Below are 8,552 nucleotides of genomic sequence, written 5' to 3' on the forward strand. Positions count from 1 at the left end.
TTGATTTGCAGGATCATAGGCAAAGGGACTTGCTTTGTCTCAGATGAGACCTTGGACTTGGATTTTTGGGTGAATGCTGGAATGAGTTGAGACTTTTGGGGACTGGTGGAAGGATATAATTGTGTTTTGAAATGTGAGGACATTTGGGAGAGGCCAGGGAAGGAATGATATTGCTTGGCTGTCTCCCCATCTAAATCTCATTTTGAATTATAGTTCCCATCATCCCTTTGTGTCATGGGAGGGATGGGGGGAGGTAATTGAATCATGGGGGTGATTACTGCCATGCTATTCTTGTGATAGTGAGTAAGTTCTCATGAGATCTGATGGTTTTATAAGCGGCCTCCCCCTTCACTCATTTATCATTCTCTCTTCTACCACCTTGTGAATAAGGATGTGTTTGCTTCCCCTTATCCCATGATTGTAAGTTTCCTGAGGCATCCCCAGCCTTGCATAACTGTGAGTCAATTAAACCTTTTTCCTTTATAAATCACCCGGTCTCAGGTATGTCCTTATAGCAGTGTGAGAATGGACTAATACAGTGCCTAAAGCCAATAATGCTGCAATTCTCAAGTATATTTTAAGTGTTCTCATTTCAAATAAATAAGTCTATGAGGTAATACATATGTTAGTTATCTTGATTTAGCCACTCTACAATGGGTTTCTGTTTTAAAACATCACATTTTACATAACAAATTACACATTTTTTAATGTTAATCAACAATTGAAGAAGAAAGGAAGAATTAGGTTGGAGCAAAAGCAATTACAGATTTTGCCATTAAAAGTTAGTAATTGTGGTTTTTGCAAGGGAGAGAAAGAAAAGAAAGAAAAAAAAAAGAAAGAAAGAAAGAAAGAAAGAAAGAAAGAAAGAAAGAAAGAAAGAAAGAAAGAAAGAAAAGAGAAAGAAAGAAAAGAAAGAAAGAAAGAAAGAAAGAAAGAAAGAAAGAAAGAAAGAAAGAAAGAAAGAAAGAAAGAAAAAGAAAGAAAAAGAAAGAAAGAAAGAAAGAAAGAAAGAAAGAAAGAAAGAAAGAAAGAAAGAAAGAAAGAAAGAAAGAAAGAAAGGAAGGAAGGAAGGAAGGAAGGAAGGAAGGAAGGAAGGAAGGGAAGAGAGAAGGAAGGAGAGAAGGAAGGAGAAATAAGAAAGAAAACTCTTGAGTCAAACAAACATCTCATAGTAGTTTGATGGAAGAAACATTAATTAGTTTCTACCTTTGTAGAAACTCCTGGTAGATCTAAAGCCTAAATAGCTCTGTAAATTTTGTAGTAAATGCTCTTTGCTGAAGTGTGTACAAGGACTCAGTCAGGAAGTGTTGGGTATAAATGGCAGAAGTTGCCATGAGAGATATAAGAGGAAGATTTACAGAAAGAATAAAAATTTACATTCTTAGCGGCTGTTCTGTTGATAGCTTGTAATAGTCTCCTAGGAGGTTTACCTTGCATGTCTGGTATCTTCAGAACAAATAGCCTTAGCTTGCACTGACCTTGATATTGTTATGAATATCAGGGCAAAACTTGGAAAAACATCTCTAATGTATTAGATGCCATCCTGCAAAATGCAGCTTCTGGAATAAAGGTCTTCTCTATCTGTCTGTTTACTGTGTACTGGAGACATGCCAGGCTATAGAAGCCAGCCAACATAAATATGTAGATCATTCTGCCTTTGAACAAGTTGATATCCAAGTTTGGAATTCTTTTCCATTAATATTTGCAATAACTTGTAAATTTTACAAGGATGAGATGCAGAAAGTTATTTAAATATTTGAGGTAATGTTATATATGGAATCAGTAAAGACAACTTCTTAGGGTAGACATACTTCAAAAGATAATGACATCAAGTAATTATATTGGACCCAGCAAGGTATCCACTAATTTTCAACCTGATTTCTTTATTTGATTAGTAGATGACTTTGGAAAAAACAATTTATTGTGTCTCCTCTCCCAATTTATAAATTCAGAAAGTTGACCTAAATGACCAAATAGGTTCCTTTCAGCTTTAAAATTCCATGATTCAATGAATGCAAATGGACTAAGACACCTGAAACACTAAACAGGCAAAATTTAGAACGCATAATTCCTTTTAAAAGTGTCATTGAGGAATACATGTATAGCAGTTTGTGCTAAGAAATGCAGGGTGGGTACCTGTGCTACCTAAAGAGGGGAAGGACAATAACTAATTCACAGGGCAAAACAAATTCATAACTTTATAAATAACTCCTTTCTGGCGTTCGGAAAAATAATAAGCAAACAAGTTTATTTTGTCTGTACATACAAAGATGTGCATGCCATTGTGTGAGAATATAGTTTATCTGCTGGCTCACCTAGATTATGCCTGAGCTGTAGTTCTTTCATTCTATCTATGCAGGACAGATTCATGGACTGGTGGATGAGGTAGGATCTAAGGGACAAAAATAATTTACTCCTTACCCAAAACGATTCTCTCTGAATTCTTACATATGTGAATGCATTGAAGACTTTCACAATGCATTTCATCTGTCATTGCAATAACATATCAGCCTCATTTACAGGAATGTGATTATCACATCAGGTTGGCCAAGGATACTGAAGGGCTGAGATATAAGATAGGGGCATAGTGACAAGCGAGAAAGGAATTTAAAAAGTTTCTACTTCTGAGAATGCCCATTTAAAAGACCAAGTGAAAAACTCAGCAGTGGTGTTAAGAATATCAGGCATAGCAGGAGCATTGACAACACAAGGGATTGGTCTGATGTGGGACAGAGGGTATTGGAAAGAAAAAAAGGCAAGGCAAATGCTGTATGATGCAAACTTCATGAATTGAATGCACCCACTTCCCTTAGGGGAAATGTCCATATATCTTACCTTGAATTCTTTTTTTTTTTTTTTTTTTTTTTTTTTTTGAGACAGAGTCTTGCTCTGTTACCCAGGGTGGAGTGCGGTGGCACGATCTCATCTAACAGCTCACCACAACCTCCGCCTCCCCAGTTCAAGTGATTCTCCTGCCTCAGCCTCCTGAGGAGCTGGGACAACAGGTGTGAACCATCATGCTCAGCTAATTTTTGTATTTTTAGTAGAGATGGGGTTTCACCATGTTGGCCAGGATGGTCTCGATCTCTTAACCTCGTGATGTGCCCATCTCAGCCTCCCAAAGTGCTGGGATTACAGGCGTGAGCCACCACACTCGGCCCCCTTGAGTTCTTAGAGTCCTCATTTACTCATATTTTGCTCATTAAAATAGTTTGATTATCTTATTTCCACCAAGGAGATCGAAATGAAAGGATGATACTAGTAAAAGATACAATAGTAACTGTAAGAAGTGGCCCTTAGTATAGTTATTGAAAAAAAGAAGGCAAATTTGTGACAACCAGACATGAAATCTTGGAAAGTCAGGTGGTCTGGACCACTTGTGGGGCTAAAGGGAGATGAGCCACATTAATAATGGGCCAGGTGTCTTTTTTGTTGTTGTTTAAGATATTCTGCTGTGAATAAATGTTAGGAACTCTTTTTCAAGGTTACTTTGCACTGCGCTTCCTTCTCCATTTTCCTTGCCCTCTGAGGCTGCTGTGGAGGTTCTAAAGCTTTCCCTCTACCTACTACGCCCTTGGGATTGGAGTAGAGTGAAGCCATCTGAAAGGAAGATATGCCTTACTGTCCCGTGCAGAGACATTTTACGACAGCTGACTCTACACAATTAATTTCTGCCTACTTGTGAGAACCCACATATATTATGAGAAGATAACAAACATTAACCAACTTTTAAAAAGGCAAACAAATGAGCAAATCTTTACAGCATCAAGAGAGTCAAATCAGTAGAAAGACCCATGGCATTGAATAGAAAAAATATTTGTTTTTCACTGAACTGACAGAAATTTATCTGCAGTTTTGGTTCTATGCAGTCAGGCAAGGAATATTTATTGAGCACCTATTGTACTCACATAACATTGCTTGGGAATGTGAGTTACTCTAATATCTTTTATGCTAAAATTTCTGCAAAAAGAACATAACCTGTTTAAATAAGCAGGGAAAATAAAGGGCATGTGAGAAATAAATTAACATGCATGACTGGAGTTTTAGGGAGAAAATAGCCAATTCCAGATGAGGCAAATAGGAAACGATTCCTGGATATATTGACCTTTGAACTTGGCCTTGAAAAATTGCTAGTTATGGGAATAAGGATACACGATATTTTTACATTAAACATACAACTTAGGTTGTTGGCATTTAGTATTACCCAAATCCACAGGTACATGAATTATGAAAGTATACATTTAAATCAGTAAATGTATTTCTATCTCCTGTCAACCTCAAAAAGCTACACTTAAGTTGATTAATCATTTACACAAAAATTGTATTTTATAATTGAGGAAATCTCATGTGTTCATAGGGTGGCATGGCAGGGACATTGTGGAGCAAAAATGGGAGTAACAAAAATGTAAACATGTAAAAGGAGATTTGCTGCAGGGATGGGTAACATACCTGATTTTCTTGCTGTGTGACATAAGCCTAATAACCTAACCTTTCTGTGCTTTGGGTTAATTACCCATGAGATAGTGCTAGAAAGAAGGAAAAAACATGATTATAAAGAGTTTAGTTGATTTAATAAAATTCCATATACATGAGTAATAATTATTAGAAAGCATGTTTAACTAGATATTGATTAAGTTATAGAGTCATATTTGAAATTGCTTTATAGAAATTGTGTCTCTATTTACACTTGACTCCAATTTGCTTTGTAAACCTACACATTGTTGTAACTGTAAATAAAATAAAGAGATCTCACCAGGAAGATGAAGAATGGATTAGCTGGAAAGCCAAGGTAAAATGTGTCAAGGCTCAGCCAAATGACAATGTAAAGAATAACAAGTTCAACCTTCCTTGAAATATCGAGAGTTACACAATGAATGTGATGGCTCTTTCATTCTGGAGTCAGGAAGAATGGAGGGAGCAGGGCCACATTGTGGTAAAATATCTATGGATCTCACCTAATAGTGAGTCCATTCTGGGCTCTTTGACATAGGGGAAAGGAAAGTGCTAGCTGGGATTAATGGGAAATTCAGTTGTCTCTAGCCATGGATTACCATGGATGCACGTATGAGTCACTAATAGGAAATGCCACAGTAAGTCAGAAAAGGTGTGAACCAAAGTGGGCCATCATCTGAGATCCCTTCTCATTGAGGAGGCAGCCTGATCCCTCACCTATTACGTTTGCTGCTCCTCTCTTAGCACTTTTAATCTGCCTCCCACCATTCTGAAGTTACCCGTGCAGCTCTCTCAAGTGAATCTGGCCATGCATTGAGATCAACTATGTAGAACCCGTGACAGCTTATCTCATGTTCACTGTTCTCTTTATTGCTTCAACCTAATCACACATATTTTCTGTACACTTAACTTGTAGTGTATTATCATGTGACATATTTATGTTGTTTTCTTGTATTGTTACTTAAATCACTAATACACCAGAAGCGTAAAATCATAGAGGAGGTGAAAGACTCCCCAGAGGAAACAGGATATATCATATTCACTTTTATAGTCTACTGGACACAAGGGAAAGGAACATTTCTTAAATATTTCTTCAAAGGTTGAGAGAAGGAATAAATAACTTATTCTTCATCATGTAGCAGTGTGGTCAACTGCTGTGTGTCCCCAACTTCTGTGAGGGACTACATGAAAAGAGTGAGGGTGGCTATACCCCTCAGCCCTGGTTACAGCCTGTGTTTCTGGACCTTGAAGCAGCACTTCACATCATAGTGCTTTTAGTTACACCTTCCATAAAGAAGCTTCAAGTAGCTAAACAGTATCCATATTAATGCCTAATTAATCCTACCTCTGAGCTTACTGATTGGGTATTGCAATGCTCAAAATATGCCCAGAAACAGAGGTCTGCTTTGATATTCTTAACTTTGTGATTATTTCTACTTGATTTATCCTCATATTGACTATTTTAAAATAGCTCTTATTGTGCAGTTTTTACTCATATAAAATATTATATATGTGTATATATGTACACACGTTCATATACACATGTGTATATATACATACATGTTCATATACACACGTGTATATATATTATACATATGTACTGACAATGTTGTATTTCTCCTGAGTCCTGTGATAGATCCTGGAAAATAGGAAAGGTTAAGAAATAACACCACCCTTTTGTCTTCCAGAAAATAGCCCCCTGCAAAGAGTCACCCTTCTTCATATGATTTAGGTAAGACTGACGGACAATACACACACACACGCATATATCTGCATGTATCAAATATGCAAATGCACACACATATATATTATAAAATTCACATAATAAAAAAATAAAGGTTTAAAAAACAGCAAATTCCTCAAAAATAATCACCCAATATTAGGCAGACATTTTGTGTTACATATGAAGGTATGGAGGGAGAAATGCATGAAAGGAAGGAGAAAGAAGAAGGTGAGGGAGAATGGATGAGATATAATGCTGGTTTTATTAATCTGGGGTTCTTTTATATGGATGCAATGTTTTAAATGGAAAGTATTCAATCTCTGTTTACATGAATATAACCAATGAAAACAAGTATGACTAAAATTGCAAGAATAACTGAATTTGTTAAAAAACTTAAAAACATATAATTTTTCCAACAGATTCTGTGACAATTAAGAAAAACAGATTTTTTTAATTCTGTGTTTCAATTTATGGCAGCATCAATTTACTCTACATCTGGAAAGGAAAGGGCACTAACATTCTCACTTGTCATTATACCTCCCCTCTCCCACTTTTACATATGAAGGTGATATTTTTATTCTGATTATTTCAAATGCATTGAGATTTAGAGTAATCACTTTTTTAAACTTTTTAATTTTTCCACAGGTTATTGGGGTACAGGTGGTATTTGGTTACATGAGTATGTTCTTTAGTGGTGATTTGTAAGATTTTGGTGCACCCATCACCCTAGCAGTATATGCTGCACCCTATTTGTGTTTTATCCCTTGCTCCCTTCCCATCCTTCACCCCAATTCCCCAAAGTCCATTGTATCATTCTTACGCATTTGTTTCCTCATAGCTTAGCTCCCACATATCCGTAAGAACAGATGATGTTTGGTTTTCCATTCCTGAGTTACTTCACTTAGAATAATAATCTCCAGTCTCATCCAGGTCACTGCAAATGACATTAATTCATTCCTTTATATGGACAAGTAGTATTCCATCATACATATATATGCAACAGTTTCTTTATCCACTAGTTGGTTGATAGGGATTTGGGTTGGTTCTGTGATTTTGCAATTGTGAATTGTGCTGCTATAAACATTAGTGGGCAAGTATCTTTTTCATGTAATGACTTCTTTCCTTCTGGATAGAAACCAAGTAGTGGGACTGCTGGATCAAATGGTACTTCTACTTTTAGCTCTTTAAGCAACGTCCACACTGTTTTCCATAGTGGCTGTACTAGTTTACATTCCCACCAGCAGTGAGGAAGTGTTTCCTGATCACTGCATCCATGCCAACATCTACTGTTTTTTGATTCTTTGATTATGGTCATTCTTGCAGGAGTGAGGTGGTATCACATTGTGGTTTTGATTTGCATTTCCCTGGCCACTAGTGGTGTTGAGCATTTTTCATATGTTTGTCAGTTATTTGTATTTCTTCTTTCGAGAATTGTCTATTCATGTCTTTAACCCATTTTTTATGGGATTTTTTTTTTTTCTAATTTGTTTGAGTTCACTGTAGATTCTGGATATTAGTCCTTTGTCAGATGTATAGATTGTGAAGATCTTCTCCTACTCTGTGGGTTGTCTGTTTACTCTGCTGACTGTTCCTTTTACCGTGCAAGAGCTCTTTAGTTTAATTAAGTCCCAACTATTTATCTTTGTTTTTATCGCATTTGCTTTTGGGTTCTTGGTCACAAAATCTTTGCCTAAGCCAATGTCTAGAAGGGTTTTTCCAATGTTATCTTCTAGAATTTTTATAGTTTCTTGTCTTTGATTTAAGTTCTTAATCCAACTTGAGTTGATTTTTGTATAAGGTGAGAGATGAGGATCCAGTTTCATTACCCTGTATGTGGCTAGCCAATTATCCCAGCACCATTTGTTGAAAAGGGTGACATTTCCCCACTTTACATTTTTGTTTGCTTTGTCATAGATCAGTTAGCTGTAAGTACTTGGGTTTATTTCTGGGTTCTCTATTCTGCTCCATCGGTCTACATGCCCATTTTTATACAAGTACCACACTGTCTTGGGTACTATAGCCTAATAGTATAGTTTGAAGTCAGGTAATGTGATACCTCCAGATTTGTTCTTTTTGCTTAATCTTGCTTTGGCTATGCCAGCTCTTTTTTGATTCCACAAGAATTATGGAATTGTTTTTACTAATTTTGTGAAGGATGATGGTGGTATTTTGATGGTGATTATGTTGAATTTGTGGATTGCCTTTGGCAGTATGGTCATTTTCACGACTTTGATTCTATCCATCCAGGAGCATGGGATATATTTCCACTTGTTTGTGTCATCTATGATTCCTTTCAGCAGTGTTTTGAAGTTTTCCTTGTAGAGTTCTTTCATGTTCTTAGTTAGGTATATTCCTAAGTATTTAATTTTGTTTGCAG

The sequence above is a fragment of the Macaca thibetana genome, chromosome 18, assembly GCF_024542745.1.
Source record: "Macaca thibetana thibetana isolate TM-01 chromosome 18, ASM2454274v1, whole genome shotgun sequence".
Classification (NCBI taxonomy): domain Eukaryota; kingdom Metazoa; phylum Chordata; class Mammalia; order Primates; family Cercopithecidae; genus Macaca; species Macaca thibetana.